Genomic DNA, 25,332 nt, shown 5'->3' on the forward strand with positions numbered 1-25,332 from the left:
GATTTGTTGACCTTTGGGTCGAACTTGCATGTCATAAATGATGTGAAATCAATATTGAGTGCAAACTTCGACATGAAAGACTTAGGAGAAGCTAGTGTAATCTTAGGCATAAAAGTGACTAAGCCTGAAAAGGGAATCTCTTTGGATCAATCTCACTAAAGAAATATAATTACTTTGAGTGTAAACTAGCCTGTACTCCTTATGACCCTAGTGTTCAGTTGTTCAAGAACACTAGTGACAATGTTAATCAATTTGAGTATGCGAGCATCATAGGTAGTCTTAGATACGCTGCTAATTGCATGAGGCCTGACATAGCTTATGCTGTAGGATTATTTTGCAGGTTTACAAGTAGACCTAGTAAATAGCATTGGAATGCTATAAAAAGGGTTATGAGGTATTTGAAGAAAACCCAAAACCTAGGATTACATCATCAGAAGTTTCCCGCTGCCCTGGAAAGGTTCAACAATGCTGATTGGAACTCTCTTTCAGATGATTCAAAGGTTATAAGTGGCTATATCTTTAATACAGTAGGCGGAGTTTTCTTTTGGAAGTCCAAGAAACAAACAATTTTAGGCCACTCTACGATGGAGTTAGAATTGATAGCACTAGCGATAGCTAGTGAAGAAGCAGGCTGGCTTAGAAGTCTGCTATCAGAGATTCCCTTATGGGAAAAGTGGTATTAGCCATATTGACCCATTGCGATAGTACTGCAACAACTACAAAATTCTAGAACCACTACTACAATGGTAAGAGATGACAAATATTCGTAAGCACATTACCATTAGAGAGTTTCTCACTACTGGTGTAGTTAGAGTGGATCATATACGAACTGATCAAAATTTGACAAATCTTTTGACGAAAGGACTGACCAGAGAGAAGGTTTTCAGAACCTCATAAAGGATGAGACTTATGCCTATAGAAAGATGAATCATTGTGAGGAAAACCCAACCTATAGACTGGAGATCCCAAGAAACAGATCAATGAGTAATAATTGATCACAAGTGATATATACTGAGTCATGCTAAACCAAACACAGAGTTCCATTCCTATGACTTAGAATCTGAGCATGATATCCTAAAACATAAGAAAGGTTGAACTTAATTCTTAATGAGATCTATATTTGATGACAAGTGGGGTACCTATCTACAAGAGTACTCTTGATAGACTCACCCATGTGTATGGATTTTTTTAGGAAAACTCTCTAGAGCATTCACTAAACTGGGATACACGTGTTAAGCTTTAAAGCACAGGCTTTCGAACCACATCCTAATGACACTCTGTCTGAGATGCTGTTAGAGATAGAGTTCAAAACCAAGGGTTACTCTAGTATATTCTAAATTATCTACACCACATAAAATTTCAAGTTATAAGACACCTTTGCTTATGCACAATGTTGTATAGACTGAAATTGCTCAATGAATTTTTTTTGTTTCTCTTATGTTTAAATTTTCAAGTGGGGGATTGTTGGGTAAAAATTTATCCTTTTTCAAAAATAAGAGGGAACCAACCATTGGTTGGAGAATCCTACATTGGAGAATTTTGAAAAGGAAGTCTCCCTTTTGTACTTTAACCTTGGGCTATGGGTTTGGACACCAAGGGGTACCCATGTATTGGAAGGAGTGAGAAGATAGACCAATGTGGATTTGGTGGACGTCCAACATGCATGCCGCTGTCCATCCAGTCGAACAGGCGAGCGTGGCGAGGTGTGTGTGTGATTATTTTTATTTAATAAAATATTATTATTATTATTGTTATTTATCTCATTATTTTTTTAAATAATAAAATTAAAAAAGGAAAAAAAGTTCCAATTGGCCGTTTGGTCTTCCGCATGAGCGTCTTCCGGCCGCATCTGATGGCCCGCCTTTGCACGTTCAGACGCTGCCCGCGCTTCTCTCTCGCGGCAATTCAACTCTGAAGGCCTATAAAAGGTGTGTCCTTCAGCAGTCCAGAACACAACAATTCTTACACTTCCTTCCATCGCTCTCTTCTGCTTACTTTATTTTTCGGCTTTCGTTTTTTGAGCATTCAGTTAGAAGGATGTGTGTTCTGGTTGGTAACAGTATATTTTTATCGAGTTTTCTTTTGGGGCTATTTTATCTTGGGGACAACGTGGCAATATTCCTGACTTGTTTACACACTTGCAGGTTTCGTTCTTTGCTCAACCTCCGTTTCCTAACTGTTTGCTACTGTCCTGTTCATCGTCTAAAGGTCTTGCCGTTAACAACACTAAAACTCCAAATAACTTTACCCACAATCTGTTAGTCCAAACTCACTTCCAAACTTAGCACGGGGCTCCCAATCTACACATAACCTAAATAAGAATTTAGAATCAAACTTCTAGCATTAAAACCATCCAAAAAGGGTTCCAAAGCCACAATACTCATTAAAATCGACCTTTTGTACCGTTGGACAATGATTCTTGATACTCAAATATTCGTTCTACATTCAAAATACAATGGTTTCATTAAACTGGAGTAAGAAGTTAAAGGGTATTCAATAATTTTCTCAAAATTTCTTCCAAATATCATAATTTACCAAAATTCCCAAGACTTTGATGAGATCCGACACAACGACATGAGCACACTGATTATAGCGTGGGCAGATTAGCAGCGACTAACATCGATGATGGTCATGCGATGGTGGCTGGTGTAAGATGGATCTAAGTGTGGGCTTGAGGCAGTGCAAACGGCTACGAGCGATTGCTATGTAGAATCACCGATGATGGATTTGACGTGGAGGAGTTGATTGACGATCAGTCGGTGCTGAACGGCGGTGAGCTGCCGTCCAGATGTGGGTCTGCAAAACAAAAAGAGGGAGAGGTTGCTTTGGCCAAAGAAATCATGAAAGGGGGAAAGAAAGAGGAAGAATAAGGGTTTTTCTTTCCTAGGGTTGCATGTGGCTCACTTTAAACGAATGGCCTAATAGAGGTGGCTTGGTGGTTAAAACCTTTATATATATACAAATACCTAGCCAAAACCCTAATTGAACAATATTTATTATTATCACTATTCCGTTTTTCTTTTCTTTCTTTTTTTTCTTAATTCCCATTTTTTTAGTAGGTAATAATATTATACAATAACAAAAGAATCCCACAACCCGGGATCAAGGCACCATAAAAAATAAAGCAACAACAAAGATTGAGCTCTTAATAGAACCAGAGATCAAAAGCCATAGCAAAAGAAAACAGAATAACTGTCCAGAGAAACAATCACGAAACAAAATAAACCCCACCGTGGGCAACACCCAAAGAAAACAAAAGACCGAACACAATAAGGAAGAAATAACATTAATAAAAACTAGAGAAGACCAAGAAGATCAACTCACTAGGAAACAGTACGAACACGAACCACAGTGATAATAAGATGGAATAAAGCAGATGTCATCCTTGGACAACCTCCATGCAGCCAACGATTCCTCTCTTGCCAGATATAATAAATAGAAGCACACTAGAAGACTCGAAATAACTTACTTCGTACCCCCTTACCCGCCCCCACTCGACCCCAATAGATACAACACACTCGACCTCTTTCCCAAACCCACACTCGAAGAATAAATGATCCTGAGACTCCCAGCCCCCTACACACAAGAGACACACACCATCAGACAAGACATTCCACCTCCTTACCCAATCCCGAGTACCCAACCTATCCCACACAACCAGCCAGCACAAAAAGAGTGCCGAGGAATACCACTTCCAGACCACAGAAGTCGCGCCCAAGATACCCTGGGATGATGATGATGCAAGCTATCCCACGTACTCACAATAGAAAACCGATCATTTGCATTCGGCACCCACACCCAGTATCCTCACCACCCACCTTAGGCCTCCTGCCTAAATCAAACACCAAATCTTATGCAACTCACACAAAAAAAAAGGCCACCTCCAACCCCCCTCTCCATCTTGAAAACCCGATAGTCGTGCCTCCTTACTACTTGCTGCATCAAACACCACCTTAGGACCACACGTCTCCAAAATCGCATCCTCAGGCAACCACGGATCCCACCACATAAAACCTTCTCTCATCACCCACCTTCAAACAAACCAACCGCTTGAATTTATCCCCACAACGAAGGATAGCCCTCAAGCACCAGGATCTCCCAGCCTTACACAGAATTGCCCACAAAGATCACCCCTTCGAAACATACTCGTCCATCCATGCCACCCACATAAAGGAACTCATATCAAAGAGTACCTCTGAGCGAAAGTAAGATTGTTCCAAACTCATTGTGAAATACCGCATTCACAATCAAACATACGAGTTATGCATTTAACAACAAATTACACATGCTTTTAACTTTAAACAACAAAGAAACGAGATACATACCAGATGAAGAACTCTTCTTCGCCTTTACATCTCGCTCTCGTCAAGGGACTTCACCTCTCGCTCTCGCTGTGCAAGCCAAACTAGTCGTCCACCAAATCACGCTGTCGTCTACCCACGAACAGACTTCTCACGAACAAGGTAACAAGGGAGGACACCACCACTTGAAAACATCGGTATTCTCAGAGTGAGAATCCAGGAGGTGTGGGCTCTGTTGGATTTGGTAGAGGGAAGGAGGAAGGAATGATCGTTTACCACGACCAAGCAAGTGGGAGATATCAGGAGTCTATTGTATAGACAGATGCTTGATCATTTAGATAGAGGTACACGATCGTGTAATAAACTGAGGCTGATCGTATAGACGATTGTTTAGTAAAACACTCGGGCGCATGTTTACTTAGAAAAAGCTAGACGATCATTTAGATAATTCTATGCGATCATTTAAAAAATGTGTGTGTGTACACGATTGTTTAGTAAACTTTGAGCTGTCGTGAATGCTCTCGGTTTGCTAGGCGATAAGTAGTGTACTTAATCAGTGAGCGAATATCGAATACCTTGCAAAATGAAAACCATTTTCATTTTATCCTTCAGTTACAAGAACTGATTGGAACCTCCCACTATCTCATTCGGTTACGGAGAAAAAACCGCCACAATTATCCCATAATTGTTAAATTAAAAAATAAATATCATCATATTATATTTATAACCATCACATCATATGCAACATATGAACCATAGTCCTTTTCTCCTCCACTAGATATAAATCATATTTATATCCTTTTCCTCCAATTAATGTATCTCATACATTAAGTCAACTATATCATACATAATTGACCAGTTCAATCATATCATATATAATTGAACTCTCTCTTTTCAATTTGAACACTTCAAATAGACCCAAAAACTGATTCTCAACTTGAATCCATTGAGCTAGCAAGGGGACCTTATGGACCTATGGCTCAAAGCTCCAATGGTATGTGAATAGCTGACTAAACTCTTTAGCCACGAGATCTACCATCCGTTAACTGCCAGGTATTCCACTAAAGACCGATAGCTGCACTCTTCTCATCATAGATATATTTATGTGTCCATCGGATATAACCAATCAATAGTACGATAACCCTTCATAGATGCTCGTAAGTACAGTTGGGCCAATTTACCGTTTTGCCCCTGTAGTTACATCTAACTTCTTAAGTACCATAGATCCCTCTAATGAACAATATAACATAGTCCTTATGTGTGGACACCTCTCGGGCCATAAAAAGGTATGTGGCACCACATCGTTCAAGCCCCGGAATCAGCCCTTAAGGGAGCAATCTATCTATTTACCCCTACTTTGGGGAAGCAGTGAATTTTATCTTGTGTAATTGAGTTTCCAACTCCCAAATCAGACGAATCCCCAAAGTGGTAGGTTTGAATTGACGATATGGCCACTCGCACTCGTGCAAATAAAAGAACCACCCTCAAAGGCAGGAGTTCCTAACTCACTCAGGATTGAGGTCATGTTACCTATGGTCATCCTAGTGAAGTGAAGTCTCTATCATGAACAACGTTATATAACGAGACTATAACACTTCGTGGTTCGGTCTTATACAAACTCGTTTGTATAGGACACCCCCGCCGCATGTCTTCACATGAATGATCAGGATTAGACCATCTGTAGCAAGTCACAACACTTGTAACTATTCTACAAAGCAGGCCACATCTGTAGAGTTACCAGGATAAGATTTCCCTCCAATATCCATATACTACAAACCATTTTGGTATCATTTAAGACATGATCCACCTGTGTGTCTCCACATACATGCTTAAGTTACAATGACAACCAGGAATCTTGGATTATTGGTTTGTGGTAAAGCAATTAGAACATCCAATGTTCCATAGACAAAAGTGAAGAAAATATCATATATTATTACATCACAAACATTTGTTCAATACTTTGTTTATAAACTACAGGACCCATTGAGAGTTTAGGGCATCAACCCCAACAATCTATGACTTATCCTAAAGCGAGTGGGGTGTAGAAACAACTGGTACGAAACAATAAACTAGGGCACTAAGGCCAAGTACAAAAATCTCCCAGTTGCCTTAGTCCAGCCACAGGCGGTCCCGTAGACCCATGCTCTGAAGGTGACCCTAAAAAACTATAGCCATGAGAGCCTTCGTAAACGGGTCAGCACCATTGTGCTCCGAAGCGATCTTCGTGACTATCACGTCCCCTCGATGCACTATCTCGTGGATGAGATGATAAGGAAGAAGCGATCTTCGTGACTATCATGTCCCCTTGATTCATTTGTCGAATCTCATAATCATAATAAGAGGCAATGGACAGAAGGATTGGGTCGACTTCAACATGGAAACAGGCGAGAAAGTCTCCTCATAGGCGACTCCCTCCACCTAGGTATAACCTTTTGCCACAAGTCAAGCCTTGAAGGTTTGCACCTTCCCATATGCACCTCGTTTCTACTTGTAGATCCATTTGCAACCTATAGGTCTTACCCCATCAGGTTGATCTACAAGATCCCACACTGAGTTGAAATACATCGACTCCATCACAAGATCCATGGCTTTGATCCATTCATCCCGGTCTACATTCTCCATTGCCTTCTCATAAGACAACGGATCCTCAACGTCTCCATCGGCTACCATAGTTAGGATTTTCGTGAAACCCATATAGCAAACAGATGGGTTCGCAACCTTCCCACTGCGTTGAGGTTCCCTCAACTCTTGAGGTGGAACTGACCTACTAGATGAACTATCATTAACAACTCTTGCTGATGAAGCGGGTCCTTCAACAACTCTTGTTGAAGTTTTAGTAGTTTCATAGGAAAGCTCACGTAACATGATCTTACTATGTGGACTGTGCTGCCTAATATGAACCCTCTCCAGGAAGGTAGTGTTCGTGGACACAAACACTTTGTTTCCCGTAGGATCATAAAAGTAACCCCTTCGTGTACCTTTGGGGTAGCCTACAAAGAGGCATAACCTCGACCATGGTTTCAGTTTCTTTGGATTGGCTTCAAGCACATATACTGGGCAATCCTATATGCGGAAACGACACAAACTAGCTTTACGCCTGTTCCACAACTTAAGAGATGTTCTTGCAACACTCTTAGAAGGAACACATTTGAGTATATACACTGCAGTCTCCACGGTAAAACCCCAAAACGAGTCTGGTAAGGAAGCGTAACTCATCATCGACCGAACCATGTCCAACAAGGTTCTGTTTTTCCTCTTCGCTACACCATTCTGCTGAGGTGTACTTGGCATTGAGAGTTGGGAAACGATTCCATGTTCTATTAAATGGTCCTGGAACCTCGAATCCATAAACTCTCCACTTCGATCCGATCGAAGTGTCTTAATTCGTCTATCCAATGCATTTTCAACTTCAGCCTTGAACTCTCTGAACTTTTCAAAGGATTCAGACTTTCATTGCATCAAATAAACATAACCATACCTAAAGTAATCATCAGTAAAGGTGATGAAATACTTATAGCCTCCCCTGGCTCGCACATTCATTGGACCATAGAGGTCAAAATGTACTAGCTCTAGAGGACATAAAAGTGTAGATCCATTCGCACATTTAGTAAATTAAAGAATTTTCTTCTAACTCACTTAGAAGTCCATTCTTCACCAACCTCTCAATCCTATTGAGATTGATGTGCCCTAATCAAAGGTGCTAAAGTTGGGCATTTTACTTTAGAGAAACCTGTTGACGTTTATTTTGAGTTACGACATTTTAAACATCTCTAATTTATGGAGGGAACTCGTTGCTAACGGCCTTAGGACATACAAGTTATTTTCCAGATATATTGAACAGAACTCAACTCCATCTTTATGAATAAACACTTTATTCAATTGAGTTCCTTTTCAACTTATGAACTACATAAACATCATGTAAAACAAGAAATTTCTTCTATAACTAGACTCCTCCCACTTCCATAGCTGAGACGACGTACCTGGTGCCTTCTCACATCGTCATCTTACCAGCCTCCAGTTGTTGCAGGATCTAATCCCCTGAAAAGAAGAACAAACATGATTAGTGGCACTGAAATCAATAATCCAGGCAGAATCATCATTCTCCACTAAACAAGTTTCCAAAACTAGTAAATCATATTTACCTTGTTTTGCTTTAGCCTTGGCTGCCTTCTTCTCCTTCAACCAGTAAGGACAATTCCTCTTCTAATGCCTATCCTGGTTGTAGTGGAAACACTTTCCTTTGTCAACCGACACTGGACGCCTACCCCGCTAGGCGACAAGCTGTGGGTTAGCAGGTGCCTTCCCCTTTCCTTTACTACTCTTCTTTTTCTTCCACTTGGAAGTGTTAGAAGTAGAAGGTGCAAACTTCGTTCCTGAGGTCGAACCTCGATAGAACTTCTTAGAAGATGAAGCAAAAAGGTTTCATTCAAGATACCAGGTGACTAAATGAAAGTGAACAGATAAAGCAACATTTGCCTCACCTACCTTTTTCTCCTTACTTTTCAGTAAGGATTGGAATGTTTGCAACTCGTTGAGGAGAGTTGTAAGGGTATAGTCCACTTTGTTCAGAATCGCAGTACTGATAAAGTGCAGGAAGCTATCCGGCAATGAATGTAGGATTATGCTAACCTAGCTGCCCTCATCAATCCGAGACCCATTCATCTCTGCCACATTGAAGTAGACCACCATGTTAAGCACAAGTTCTCGAACAGAGGTGCCATCCTCTATTTTGGAGTTGAAGATGCATTTAAGAGCCTCATACTTCAGTTGTCCAGACGGTTGTCCAAACATTCCCCGCAGGGACTTCATGATCTTACGCGCTGAGACCATAGGCTCATGCTTCTTAGCCAAAACGTCGTTAAGACTGGCCAGGATATAGACTCAAGCCTTCTCATTCGCCCGTGTCCAACGCTCATAGGCCTCCCAAATATTTCAAGTGGCGTTAGGAGGTGGAATAAAAGGACATAAGGTGGAATAGAAGGACATTCCTCCGTAAAGATGCACATGAGATCATCGATGATTAATATTGTTGTGAGCGTATGTTTCTAACTAGCGTATTTCTCGCTAGTTAGTTTATCGGCACTAAGTTGAGCTAAAGTGGCGGTGGGCAAATACGTTGCTGAAAATAGAACAAACTTAATAAGTCTATGCAATACCACATTTTAACACCAATTTTAGTTTTAGCAAAATAGTTTCCAAGTACCTTAAGTGAAAAAGACTTCTATTTCACAATGATGCCCCATCAAGGTAGGACAAACGTGACCAGTGGGGTGATCAGATGCCCATTCATTGGGATGAGACACTCTCAACCATTAGGCAGAAACAACTCTTGTAACTGCACCTAACAGTCACCATTCATTTGGTCTAGAACTGTTAACCCTTAACAATTCTGCGTAAGTGTAACCCCTCGTTTTTGGCCTTAGAGTCCCGCCCTAATGCACCCACCGTAGGGAAAAAGCATATTAGAATAAAAGACTAAAGCGACCTTATCCTATATAGGAGATTAGATGAAGAAATGAGCAAAACTGCCATCCTATAGGGGGGACACTCCCAGCATGCTTCGAGGCGATGCATAGAAACCTTATCCAACCTAACGAGAGAGACCATGAGGATATGTTGTCGCACGTCCCACTCCCACTTACTATGAACATTCTCTCCATCCACCTTGATATTGACCTACCCAAATTCCATCCTTTAGGGAGACACTCCCAGGGTGCCACGAGGCCAATGATAGATCTCACGGTGTGGACGATAAAGGGAGATATGCGAAGAGGTTTAATGAAGTATCAGATACCCCAAGTACCTCCCACTAAATGTTCTACCTAAGTGTTCATTAACTTAGACCATCCGGCTATTGATTTTAATCTAAATCAGTTTAATTTACTCAAAAACAACTCTTGTCTTTGAAATTAAACAAGTTCAAGTAGTCACATTAAACTCTTTAATGGACTATCCTCAAATTTGCTTGTATGCATCAAATCTATCTAATTCACCATTTCAGGTAGGTTCCCAAGTAGGGGTGTTCCATTTTCGTCACCTTAAATACTTCAGTCTAGATAGAACCCCCCCTTAGACAAAAGGTCTTTCATAGATAGATTTGCTACACTTTAACCTTTTATTAGTCAATTTAATCCTATTAAACTGATTAAAAGATTAAAGCCTAGGTTACTAATCTCATTAGAACCGTGATCTTAGGTCTATCTTCACCAAGTTTTAAAACACTTTTAAAACCATGATTCAAGCCTAAGTTCGCATGCATGTCTTTCTTATAGATTTTAGTTCTAATTTTTTTATAACTCTTGTAAAAGAAACAACTAAAACCATACACATTTCCACACAACTAGGTATTTATAACACTTATAAATTTAACCTATGTGTCATGCTTCATGCAATGTCCATTCATTACTATATATAACTTTTATATACTTGTAATGAACCAAGCAAACATGCTTCCATACACCCTTATACTATAACACTTATAATATAAAGATGACGCATGTCTATGCTTTATGCATGCATAAATATAACTCTTATATTATATGATGCATGCTCTTATGTAATTTAAATCATGCTTCTCTAAATCATAACATTACAATAAAGAGATGATGCATGACCAATGCATAATCTAAGGTGAGATATCTACTATATGGCATACCATACAACATATAAATAAACATACATCCTATCCTATGTACATTCACAAAGATTAATGGACCGGGATGAACCGCGTCAAAATCGGAAATAAAAATTCTATCTATCACATTTTCCATCGAGCAAACCGCTTCATAGGTGAACCGGGTCTTGGACCGCCCGGGCGAAGCTCCCTTAATCGTTTAGTAACCGTGGCAGGTATACACGATCTTTTAGCTACGATCAAGTACCATTTACAATGCAATGAAGCATGAGGCAATCGATCGTTTAACGCACAAGACATTACACGCGCAAGTCTAAATGATCGTTTAGACGACGACGTTGCTGCGAAGCACAGCACGGTCATCTAGACGATCACAAAACAAGTGCTAAGTAATAAAAGTACTTCGTGATCGTGTAGTCAGTAACTAAGCAATGAAGCTTGTTGAGCTGCACGATCGTCTAGTGCGTGCTCGTCAATATTCTCCCGAGTATCCGATACTCAATGATCGTTTATCCCATCATTTACACGACCCGACCAATGCTTGGTTATCTTCATCCTCGAAGAGCAGTAACTCCTCACCTTGAAGCCTCATCACGAACAACTCACAAAGATTAAAACACTTTGAATTTACAGACTTGAAAGCAAGTTAATACACCCAAAAACACAGGGGCCCTTACAATTAACTTTGAATGTAAAAGAATTTAAACAACCAGAGGCTTCATCCCAGAAAACTTCATTAATCCATATCCACCAAACTATTTAACAATTAAATAGAGAGCAAACATGCTTTACCCATCGAGAAAGTAAATGCTATTCTTTGCATCAATAAATTTGGAATATCAGAACTTGGCTCTGATACCAATTGAAGGAACTCTTATTAAAGAGTACCTCTGAGCGGAAGAAAGATCATTCCAAACTCATTGTGACAGAAATACTGCATTCACAATCAAACATACGAGTTATGCATTTAACAACAAATTACAGTATGCTTTGAACTTTAAACAACAAAGGAACAAGATACATACCAGTTGAAGAACTCTTCTTCGCCTTTAAATCTCGCTTTCATCAACGGACTGCATCTCTTACTCTCGCTGTGCAACTCGACAGCTTTGTGAGAACTTTCCGAGAATAGAAACTCTCAATCATCAACTACTAAATTTAGGAATGTTGGGTTTTATGTCCTAAAAAATCGCAGTTTGTAAAATTATAAACATCTTCTATTATTAATATACTTGTTATTGATCCCATAAATTGTATGAAAGTCAAAATCCAATAAACTAAAATCCATGACTATTGTATGAGTACTTGAACTTTATATGGAGACATAAGAGTAGATCAGATTTGAGTAAATAGTCAAAATGATCTATGGTATATGAATGAAGTTGGGTACCTTATTCTGGTAACGCCATTGGATGCGGCCTACTCTGTAGTTGTAACAAAGAGTTGTAAAGTGCTACATACGATGTGATCCTAATTCGTACATGTTATGACATGAAGAGTGGGGGCGTCATATGCAATGAGTTTGTATAAGATCAGGACTAAGAAATAAGTCACTCTTACTTTATAACTGTTTAAGACTGACTATTTCACCTAGATGACCTAGGTAACTCGATCTTAATCCTAATCTAATTAGGAACTCCTGTTTATCTGGGATTGCCCTTAGATTTGCATAGTTGAGAGTTGGCTCAACAACGTCGGCACAATAAGACTCATATTTCAGGGGTAAGACTAGATAGATAGCTAGAGACATAGGGTGTAAGACGGAGTTCACGCCTACCCGATTTAGGGATAGGAGAAAGGTTGTTCTCTCAAGTACTGAATCCAAGTCTTGAACAAGAGGCCTCACCCTCTCACTGGGCTGAGAGAGTTTGGTTTAGTGATTGGATCACAAACCAATTGTTCATTAGAGGATCAGTAGGGACTTGAGGAATAAGATGTAATCTCGGGGGTAAAATAGATATTTGACCCAGTCATTATTACGAACAACCTGTGGAGGATCGACTTGTTGATTATGGTTAAATTATGTGGACATAATATATCTACAATGAGGGGAGTACAACTATGGGCTTTAGTGGAGTGACACATTACTTAACGAATGAGGATTAATTTGGTCTAATGAGTTTAGCCAATTAATCTCGGATCGTTGGAGCCTATGATCTGTAGGTCCACGAGGTCCCCTACTAGCTTGTAACGGACTAGCTCTAGAATAGCGTGATAAGTTAATTTGAAACGTTCAAATTAGAATTAAGGGAATTAGTAATTATATGAGATATAATTACATGTTTAATTTGAGAATTAGACGGAATAGGAAAATTTATATATATTTAAATATGATTTAAATATATAAAGATGGATATATGTTAAAATTAATTTAATATTTGATATTAAATTAATTAAGTTTTATTTAATAATTAATTTATGAAATTAATTAAATTTTTTTCATTTTTAAAATCAAATTTTAATTTTTGAGATAAAATTGAAAAGAGAGAAGAGAACAAAATACTTAAAATGGAAAATGAAGATTTTTCATTATCCATCTCCAAAGTAGCTCACTCAAATGCCATTAGCTTGGCCTTGTCTTCTCTAAGCATGAGCTGCAACTCATGTAACTCTTTTCTTTGCGTGTTGATCTGCAATATAATGAAAAGATTGGAGTGAAAATCGGGCATACAATCTATAGAGATTTTGAGAGAAATTTTGGTTTGAAGAAAGAGTTCTTCAGCTGATTTTTTGCAGTGAGCATTTCTTCTTCTATCCTTGATTCAAGCTTGTTTTGAGTCTCACAACTCAATCTAGAGTACCAAGAGAATAGTAGGGAAGATCTTGAGGTGGTTTGCAACAAGATTCAGAGAAGATTGTAGCTGGAGAACAAGCTTTGAAGAAGTTCTACAAAGGTATGTCATGAAACTCATTTGTTTTCTGCAAGAGCATGTTTTATATTTTGCCAAAATTAGCGAATTTGAGTGCTTAGATGATCCTTGTGCTTTCGCTACTGTTGATACAATCCTACAAGGAAAACATTTTTCCTTTTATCTCACGGTTACTGATGCGTGCAATTATGATGTGATTTTGCGGTGATGTGTGTTATGTAGTGATCATGCAAGTTTTCCTGACAAGACCCAAGTATAAGCCTTATTAGGCTTCTTGGTAAGTCCAGGGTCGAACACAGAGACTACTAAGTAAATATGCGACAATCACTTTGATTCTCTTGCGGTAGTAAAAACAAATGAAGTGGATGATGCTTTGATTAAGGTTTTTTTTCTATGCGACGAAGTTTGAATGCAGAGTTGATGAACGTGTAGGGTTACAATGAGTATGTAATGAAGGGGTTTAGCTAGCATTTCCTAAGATTATGCACAAGTTATGCGATCATGCTACACAAAAATAACAACACGTCATCTCTCAATGCAGAATGCCATAACTCCTATTTCTAGGACGCATGCGATGTCTATATGAAAAAGTCAATAGGACTTATGTCTAAGTCTCTATTCTTGTCTATGCGATGATGAATAATGCACACATAAAACAAGGTGACCGCATACAATCATTCCTATTTCTAGGGTGCATGCGATATTTTAATAGCAATAGAACTTATGTCTAAGTTTCTATTTCTTGCTTATGCGATTCTAATCTGATTCTTTCAAGCCTATATTCTAATCTGACTCTCTCAAGTCTAGATTCTATCTTTAGACTACTCTCTCAAGTATCTCTTATTGGGGTTGATGCCCTAAAGTTTCGTGTCCTGTAGTTTGTAAACAGTATATACGGACACCAGTGATTGTTAATATATGATATTTACTTCACATCTTGTTGTTTTACTCGATTATTTGTTTTAAATTTGCTTTACCACAAACCAATAAACATAAAATCCCTGGTTATCTGTATGTGACTCAAGCATGTATGTGGTGACATACAAGTGGATCATGTCTTGAGTGATAACTAAAATGGTCTGTAGTATATGGATATAAAAGGGAAACCTTATCCTGGTAATGCTACGGACGCGGCCCGCTTTGTGGAATGGTCACAAGTGTTGTGACTTGCCATAGATGGTCTGATCATGATCCTTCGTGTTGGGGACATGTGAGTGGGGGCATCCTATACAAAGAGTTTGTATAATACCTGACCACGAAGTGTTAATGTCTCGTTATATAATATGGTTCATGACAGAGACTTCACTTCACTAGGATGACCATAGGTAACATGACCTCAATCCTGAGTGAGTTGGGAACTCCTGCCATTGAGGGCAATCCTTTAATTTGTATGGGTGAAAGTGGCCAAGTCGCCGATTCAAACCTACCATTTTGGCGATTCGTCTAATTTAAAAGCTGGGAACTCAGCTACACAAAATAGAATTCACTCCTTCCCCGAGGCAGAGGTAAGTAGATAGATGGCTCCCTTAAGGGCTAATTCCGGGGCTTGAATGATGTGGTGCCACACACTTTTTCTTGGCTCGAGAGGTGTTCACACATAGTTGGACTATGTTGTATTGTTGATTAGAGGAATCAGTGGTACTTAAGAAGTGAGATGTAACTACAGGAAAAAAACGGTAAATTGGTCCAACAGTACTTACGAGCATCTGTGAAGGGTCATCGTACTCATGATTGGTTATATCCGATGGACAAAGAAATATATCTATGGTAAAAAGAGTTCAACTGTTGGTTTTTAATGGAATCACTGACAGTTAACGGATGGTGAATCTCGTGGCTAAAGAGTTTAGTTAGCTATTCACGTACCGTTGAAGCTTCGAGCCACAGGTCCATAAGGTCACTTGGGTAGCTTGGATAAAGTCGAGAACCAGTGTTTGGGTTAATTTGAAATGTTCAAATTGACAAGAGGAAGTTCAATTATATAATTAAACTGGTTAAGTATATATGATATAATTGGCTAAATGTATGAGATACATTATTTTGGAGGAAATTAGATATAAATATGATTTATATCAAGTAGAGGAGAAAATACTATAGTAGATATATGATATCAAACTATAGGATATAAATATAATATGATATATTTATTAATTAAATTAATTGATTAATTATTTTATAATTAACCGATTAATCCACGTTCGGATGTGGAAAGATGGGGCTACGAAGGTTATGGTAACTAACGGGTTAAAGCTATGAAAATCGTTTTCATTTGATTAATTTTTTCAGTCGTGCATTCGTATTGCCCGCGCCTAAAAAGAATCTATGAAAGAGCAATCGCGAGAGCCTATACGATAGAAGCTCGTTCGTCTAAACGATCGTCTAGCTCACGCATTCTCTAAACGATCATATACATCTTTCCTAAACGATCGTTCAGTTTTTCATAAATGATCGTGTAGTTCTACTATACGATAAGCATTTTGCTATATGATAGCAGAGTTCATCTCCCACTTGTTTATCGTCTACACGACGTCTACTCCTCCGTCCTCTACCAAACTCACTAGAGCCCACTCTTTGAGTTTTTTACGCTGAGGATACCTGGGTTTCTCTTGTGGTGATGTCGTCCCCACGGCATTTTTTGTGTACGTTCGGATCATGCTGTTACAGTCGACAGACTCGCCGGGTGCTGGTAGATCAGTGGGAAGTTTTCTGCTATTTTGGGTTCACACATACGAAGACAGTCTTCATTTGGTATGAACCTCTTTTCCTTGTTGATGTTTGTTTTCTGAGCATGCCGATTATGAGTTTAATATGCATAACTGTTTGTATAGAATGTATATCGTTTATGTTTCGGTCACTGTGAAATCGGAGCGATCTAAGCCCGCTCATGGAATTCTCTGTATGAGATCCTTCTGTCATGCTAGCTAAGTACTTCTCAACCCATTCAGAAATTTAGCTACTCATGTGAAGTATGGAAAGATTGAACATAGATTGAAATGAGATTTCCATTTTCTATAAATAAAGTACTGAATACAAAATAACAAATGGAATTGAGAGATAAGAAGCCCGGTAAGAAATGTCTTGCTTTCCGTGGCCTTTTACACTGTTCTTTTTCACTCCAACTCTGTTCTCGATGTGTATTCTTGCTCTCGCAAGTGTTGGCCCTCTCTCCTTTGTACCGCTTTCCGGAAGTCTCTCAATCTATCCGAGAATGATTTCTTGGCTTCCTCATCTCCTTGCTCTTCTCCGTCCTCTAAGTAGATGTATGAGTATGTATATGAACAGACTAATTGCTTCCTTCTCTAACTTGTTAACCCCCTTTTACACTGGTGGGCTTCGATATTTATAGAGCTCAAGGTGAAGTAGCCTTCCTTTCTAATGATTGCAATGATGGGCGGTATTAATTCTCCTGCTCTAATGCGCCGATTAATGGTCACCAAAAGTTGAATGTACTTGCTACAGTGTGCCTTTAACGGCTTGTCAACTAAATTCAGATTCAACCGTTATGAGCTTTCCGTCCCATCGTGATTTATTATGTTGTCACCTTGATGCGCAGTCTTTATGCGGCCACCTTTTTAAAAAATTATAACGATCGCATACGATCGCATGACTTGAAAATGCAATCTTCAAGCGCGCTAATGCCTTGCGAATGCAATCTTCAAGCGCGTTGATGCCTTGCTCCTTTGGATTGCAATTTCACTTGCACCATCGCATTTTTCCTGCGCAAAAGAAGTAAATTAACTACTTTTATGCGATGGCCACTTGCGATCACAATTTCTTTCAGTTTAGCGCTTTTGGACACGATATTGCTTATTTTACCATCGCATTCTCTCATTGTTTTACTTATTTGAAATGTAATAACTTGTATTTCTACCAGTTATCAGTTACCATGAAACTACCAATACCCTCCCACTCAATTGGTTATTAGAGAAAAAGAGATAATTATCAAATAATTAATATTATTATAAATATATATGATAACTAACTTACCATATTATATTTATAACCTATAGTTTTAATATTTCATCTCATGAAACATATAACCATAGCTTTTTTTCTATTTCATGGCACTTAATGTAAATCTCATTTACATTAATCCTCCACTTGATGTATCTCGTACACCACATCGATCATATCATATATAATCGAATTACCTCTTGTTAATTTGAACATTTCAAATCAACACCAAGAACTGATTCTCAACTTGAATCCATTGAGCTACCAAGTGGACCTTATAGACCTGTAGCTCGAAGCTCCAACGGTACGTGAATAACTGACTAAACTCTTTAGTCACGAGATCCACCATTCGATAACTACTAGGCACTCCATTAAAGACCGACAGCTAAACTCTTCTTACTACAAATATATTATGTGTCCATATCAACCAATCAACAGTGCGATAACCCTTCACAGCTCGCTCATAATAACCATTGATCCCTCTAATGAACATAAGTCATAGTCCTACTATGATTGAGTCCTCTCTTCCAAAGAGAAGTTGTAGTCCTCTCTTTCAAGCCCAAGAATCAGCCCTTAAGGGAGCAATCTATCTACTTACCTCTACTTCGGGGAAGGAGTGAATTCTATCTTGTGTAACTGAGTTCCTAGCTCCCAAATCAAACAAGTCCCTAAAAAGGTAGGCATGTTGAGTTGGAAATCTGGCCAATCTCACCCATACTAATCAAAGGACTGCCCTCAAAGGCAGAAGTTCCCAAAACACTCAGGATTGAGGTCATGTCACCTATGGTCGTTTAGGTGAGATGTAAGTCTACAGTATCAACAGCATTATATACAAAGACGAATCATCTTGTGGTCCGGCCTTATACAAAATCTTTGTATAGGATACCCTCGCTTACATGTCTCTACATGAATGATCAGGATCTACCATCTGTAGTAGTTCACAACACTTGCAAACCTCTACAAAGCGGCCATTTCGTAGTGTTATCAGGATCAGGTTCCCACCTTAATCCTTATACTACAGACCTATTTAAGTTATCACTTAAGGCATGATCCATTTATATATCTTATATACATGCTTAAGTTTACATACAATAACCATTGAGTTTTGTTTTTTGGATAGGAGTAAAGCTAGATAAAATAACTCTTATTGTATTCATAACAATGTGTATATATTATAAACAACGAGACTCTGGGAGAATTAGGACACCAATCCCAACAACTATAACACTTCATGGTCCGGTCTTATACAAACTCCTTTGTATAGCACGCCCCCGCTCGCATGACTTCACATGAATGATCAGGATCAGACCATCTATAGCAAGTCACAACACTTGTAACTATTCTACAAAGTGGGTTGCATCCGTAGTGTTACCCAGATAAGGTTTCCCTCCTATATCCATTTGCTACAGACCATTTTGGTTATCACTTAAGATCTGATCCACCGTATGTCTCCACATACATGCTTAAGTTACAATGACAACCAGGGATCTTAGTTTATTGGTTTGTGGTAAAGCAATTAAAAAAACCGATGTTCCATAGACAAAAGTGAAGAAAATATCATATATTATTACATCACAAGCGTTTGTTCAATATTGTGTTTACAGAACCCAACGAGAGTTTAGGGCATCAACCCCAACAATCTTCCACTTTTCCTAAAGTGAGTGGGGTGTACAAACAACTAGTACAAATAATAAACTAGGGCACTAAGGCCCAGTACAAAAATCTCCCAATTTCCCTAGTCCAGTCGCGGGTAGTCCTATGGACCCATGCTCTGAAGGTGACCCTAAAAAATTGTAGCTGTGAGAGCCTTCGTAAACAGGTCAGCAACGTTGTGCTCCAAAGTGATCTTCGTGATATCAAGTCCTCTCGATGCATTATCTCACGGATGAGATGATACTTTCGCTCTATATGTTTGTCGCGCTCTATACTCCTTGGCTACCTAGAGTTCGCCATAACACCACTATTATCACAATAGAGGGTGATGGGCCTAGACAGAATAACTTCCAGAACTGTCAGGAACTTCCTGAGCCAAACGGCCTAGAAAATTTGAGATAACTAATTTAAACTTACTAGAAAATTTGGGATGTTCCAGAACATAGCAAATACACTGTTAATGAACCATGTATATCATTGTTTCAATTATATATTGTTTACATTTGTTCTGTTTATCTTTGATTCTCAATTTCTAAACAAATTTATATATTAATAATACAATTTTTAGGTGGTTTCTTATCCTTTTTTCCCCATTTTTTAATTATTGCGGGTAAGAATCAAACTATTGACTTTATCTTATTGGGATGTATGTCATAAAACCTTGTAGTTAATATGTTATTTAAAATAATCGTTGATTACTTTATATATGCAATTATCCATTAAGGAAAGATCCAAGTGTTGTGGTTGAGGGCCTAAATCTCGTGGTCTTGTAGTTTGTAAATTGTAATTATACAAATTATTATTTATCTACTAAGATAAGTTGTATTTTAGTTGGCATTTAGTTGCATTAACCTAAAAACCAATCAACTAAGTTCCAAGGTTATTTAATGTAACTTAAACATGTATGTGGAGACATATAGGTGGATCATGTTTAAGTAATAACCTGAAAGATCTGTAATAGATGAATAATGTTAAGTACCTTATCTTGGTGACACTACGAATACGACCTGCTTTGTAATTGTTACAATTGTTGTAAAGTGCTACAAATGATTTGATCCTAATCATTCATGTGGAAACATGTGAGCGGGGAGGTCCTATACAAAGAGTTTATATAAGATCGAACCACGAAATGAATAGTCTCACTTTATAACACCGTTGCTAAAATAGACTTACATTTCATCAGGATGACCATATGTGACTTCACCTTAATCCTGAGTGAGTTGTAAACTCCTGCCTATGAAAGCGGTCCTTTGATTTGCATGAGTGAGAGTGGCCATTTCGCCAACTCAATATGCCTACCATTTTTGGGATTTGTCTAATTGAAGAGTTGGGAACACAACTACACAAGAAGGAATTCACTCATTCCCTATTGTTAGGGTTAGTAAATAAATTGCTCCCTTAAGGGCTGATTATGGATCTTGAACAATGTGGCAACACACCCTCTCCTAACTCAAGAGGGGTTCGATTATAGTTGGACTATAACTAATTGTTCATTAGAGGGATCAGTGGTATTTAAAGAGTTAGATTTAACTATAGGGGTAAAATAGTAATTTTGACCCAGTTGTATTTACGAGTAATTTGTGAATGGCCAACACACTGTTGATTGGTTATATCCAATGGACACAGATATATCTATAGTACGAAGAGTGCAACTGTCGGTCTTTAGTAAAATGATTGACAGTTAATGAAGGTTGTTCATTTAATTAAAAAGTTTAATTAATTAATCAAGTATCATTGGAGTTTCAATCTATAGGTTCATAAGGTCCCTTTCTTAGCTCAATAAAGATTAATGAGAATCAAATTAATTTTAATATAATATTTTAGTGAGAGAAGTAAATATTGGAATATGGTTCAAATATTAATTCTATGAATGTGATTCAATAAAAGTTATAGGTTAAAATTAATATATATATGATTCATATTAATACTATAGATTACATGAGAGAATAATAAACTATGAGTTCTATGATATATGATATAATATAAACCATAGGTTATATGTTATATGTGGTATAACATATAGTTTCTTATATATAGGTTTATTTATTTGTTTATTAAATTAAAATTTATTTTTGAATTTTAGAAAAAGAGTTTAAGTTTTTTTTTTTTTTTTAAATCTTATTCTTCTTTCTAACATTCAAGCACTCTTTGTGTGTGTAAAATTTCTCTCAGCAAAAGCTCTCTTCTTCCCTTTCAAAATTAAACGCAAGCCCACATACCTTTGTGTGATTCTCACCTTGAGAATAATAAGGAAGAACTATTAGTGGTGTTCGTATTTGGATCACTGTCTTGCTATGAATTTATGTTCATGTTTAGGAGACGAAGTTTGGTTCGTGATACTATGCTATGGAGAGGAAACATGAAAAATGTTTGTTCTTCAAGGGCAAGTTTCGAATTTCCATTTATTCTTTGTAAATTTCTCAATAGAAGAAGTACTTAATTATTTTATGTTTATCGTAGTTTCCGTCACTCTACATTTAATGTTTTGTAAACAAAATTAGAGATACACGCATTCAATTGCTTCCGCTTCGGGGTATTCCAAACCCTTCACATAGTTTATCTTATGTAACTAGAACAGTATGTGGTAGATATATAAGTGGATCATGTTCAAGTAATAACCTAAATAGCCTGTAGTATATGGATAAAGTTGGGTGCCTTATCTTGGTGACACTACGGATACGACCCACTTTGTAAATGTTACAAGAGTTGTAAGTGTTACAAACAAATTAATCCAAATCGTTCATGTGGAGACATGCGAGTTGATAACTTGTAGAAATACAAGTTATTTTATCTCTCTCATCTAAAAGAATAAGAAAAAGCTCTAAAATTATGACAATTTTGCTAAAGAATTCAGTAATAAAAGTATGCGATTATACATTTTAACGCCTAATCTATTTGAATTTTGAGCTAATGTCATTGTGTTAATGCAAAATGCTCACTGATGCAGTCAAACAATAACTATCGAAGACAAACACATGATTGCATAACCAGTTAAGTCGGTAACTTTAGACGATGAAGCATGATATGACATGGGCGATGGAAGTCCAATCACATATTGAGTTGGTGGCTGACAAGAGAACTTCGTTGAAGATTCAATGAACTTCTGACGCATTGCAGCGATGCGTCAGGGTATGGAATTTAATGCACCTTATCAACACAATCATGAGTGAGAAAAGAGAAGTCATCCTTAGATGCCTATAAATACCCATACAATCGTTATGCAAGAATATATACTAGAGACACCAAATTTCTGAGAAGAAAACTGATGCGTTATTTTATGCGGTGAAATAATGAAAGGAGTTGCGGTGATGGAAAATGCATTGTGCAATAAGCTTTCTCAGCAGAACCCAAGTATAAATCCTGCGGAGTTTCCTGGTAAGTCCAGGGTTGAACTCAGGGACTAAGGAACACAATATGCGGTAATAATTTTTAAAATCACTTTGCGGTAATAGATGAATTAATGGTTTGATTGGTTTGTTGTTTGAAGTGTTAAAAGTATGCAAGGGATTTGAGAAAAGATTGATTATGCGGCAGATACACTGAGTATGCGGAGGAACGGGTTGAGAAGGTCTTTAGCTAGCGTTTCCCGAGAATGCGTTCAAACTATGCGATCATGCTACACTCATGCAATAACAATCATTTTCCAATGCAATGCGGTAGCTCCTAATTCTAGGACGCATGCGATGAATGCAATAATGTCTATAGAGCTTATTCCTAAGTCTCTACTTCTTGCCTATGCGATGATGCAATATGCACACAAGGACAAGGTGATCGCATACAATCATAACCTATCTCTAGAAAGCATGCAATGTGTTAATAGCAAACAGTGCTTATTCCTAAGCTCCTATCTCTTGATTATACATTTCTAATTTGTCTCTCGAGCCTAGATTCCAACCTGACTTTTTCAAGCCTAGATTTTATCCTTAGACTACCCTCCGAGTATCTCTAATGGACGAATGACGCAACATAATACAAGATAATTGCATAGAATGAAGATCCCCAGTTATGCTAGCTAAGTGTTTCTCAACCCATTCGACTGATTTAGCTACTCATGCGTAATGTACAGAGAGTGAACATATATAAAGATGTAAATTCCATTTCTATAGATAAGTTTAGAGTACAAAATGACAATGGAAGGTAAGGATAGAGAGTCTGGTAGAAATTCCTTGCTTCCCAAGGCCTTTACATTGTTAACTCTATTCTGCTCAAAAGATGTTCCTACTTCCACAGGAGTTGGCCCTCTCTTTGATCTCGACGCTTCCGGCACTCTTCCAAGTTCACCAGAATGATCTCTCGGTACAATCTCACTTCCCTCGCTTCCGCCTTCTAAGTAAAAGAGAACTAAGAACAAGGCTACTTCTATCTAAGGGAAAATTATCTAACTGTCGAACTCCTTCACTGAAGGTGGCATCTGGTATTATAGAGCTTTGGGGTGAAAGGCTTCTTCTCTCTTATGATTGCACTGATGGGATGACATTAATTCTCTGTCTGATGCGCCGAATATTTGTCACCAAAAAGTTGAGTGTACTTGCTATAGTAGTTCGTTAACGGCTTGTCAACTTAATTCGGAATCGAAATCTCTTGATGCGCTCGACTGTTAATTTCTTTAGATCGCATTTTTTGCCTTGCGTCAACATATATTCTGCATAAAAATACATAAGTTAACTGTTTTAATGCGATTGACGCATGCGACCGTAATATTGTGAACTTAATGCTTTTGGACGCAATGTTGTATATTTTTATCAACGCAAACCTGCATTGTTTTATAACTTAGCACTGTAATAACGTGCATTTCTGCCCGTTATCAAAAACTGTGTAAGAAATCCTTCTCGTTCAACCATAAAAACACCTTACTGAGAGCTTGGGTCTCTTTTGGAATAAGAGGAGCTCCATTGTTCAATATTCGCAGTGAAACAGTCATCATTAGAGCCAGAGGAAGCAAGACATTGGCACCACGGCTTGATTCTCTACCCCTTTTTTTTTTTAATCTTAAAGTGTATTTGTGTTGTATTGTTAATGTTAAAAAGTTCAAAGTCTGCAATATGAATACATATTTATTCCATCCTTTGTTCATTTTCTCCATCATTATCATGAGTAGCTAAATTACTTTATGAGTTAAGAAGCAAGTAGCCAGCACGAACTAAGCAATAAAAGAATTATGCGATCAACTTGTTTTATGTATACCTACATGCGTCACTTGGATGAATTGAAAGATTACTCTAAGTAAATTGAATCTAGGTTTGAAAGAATTCATATTTAGAACTCATAAAACAAGAGGAGATGCTCCTTAGAAATAAGTACATCTTTTACATATTGCACTCATCACATGTATCCTAGAGATAGGATAGTGTGGCTAGATACATTGGGAAGTGTTGGTTGAATATCAAGTGCATTGCTTGAACGCATGATTCATATAGTTGCTTTGGAAGTGTTTGTAAAAATTCTCCTCAACCCTATCATCGCATATCAGTATCCAACAACCACCCTCACATTGTTTCACTTATAACCATATAGTTTGCATGAACATTTCATTTGCATTAAGATTGGAGTATTAGTTTCATCGTACACTTGTAAGCAATCTCTAAGTTCGACCGTGGACTTACCAGGACCCTGGTTGAACTTGCACTTGGGTTCTACCAAGTAAAAAAAAACTTTATAACCTCATAATCATTATTCATCTCATAGCATAGTATGAACGTATCAAGTTTTTGGCGCCGTTGTCAGGGATTGCGGTAACAAAGTGTGCTAAAACTATTCTTATTGATCTTTACAGGCCTTGAATTTCTGGAGTGTTGTACCTTGACTGCGAGAAAGGTACAAACATTATATGAGCGAAGAGTCTACGCCTGAGCTTGCATACGACCCAAAAATCAAGAGGACTTTTCGCAGAAGACAGAGAGCTAACAGAAGGAGACAATTGAAT

Source organism: Benincasa hispida, chromosome 9 (genome assembly GCF_027475165.1).
Source record: "Benincasa hispida cultivar pf3 chromosome 9, pf3_genome.v1.1, whole genome shotgun sequence".
NCBI lineage: Eukaryota > Viridiplantae > Streptophyta > Magnoliopsida > Cucurbitales > Cucurbitaceae > Benincasa > Benincasa hispida.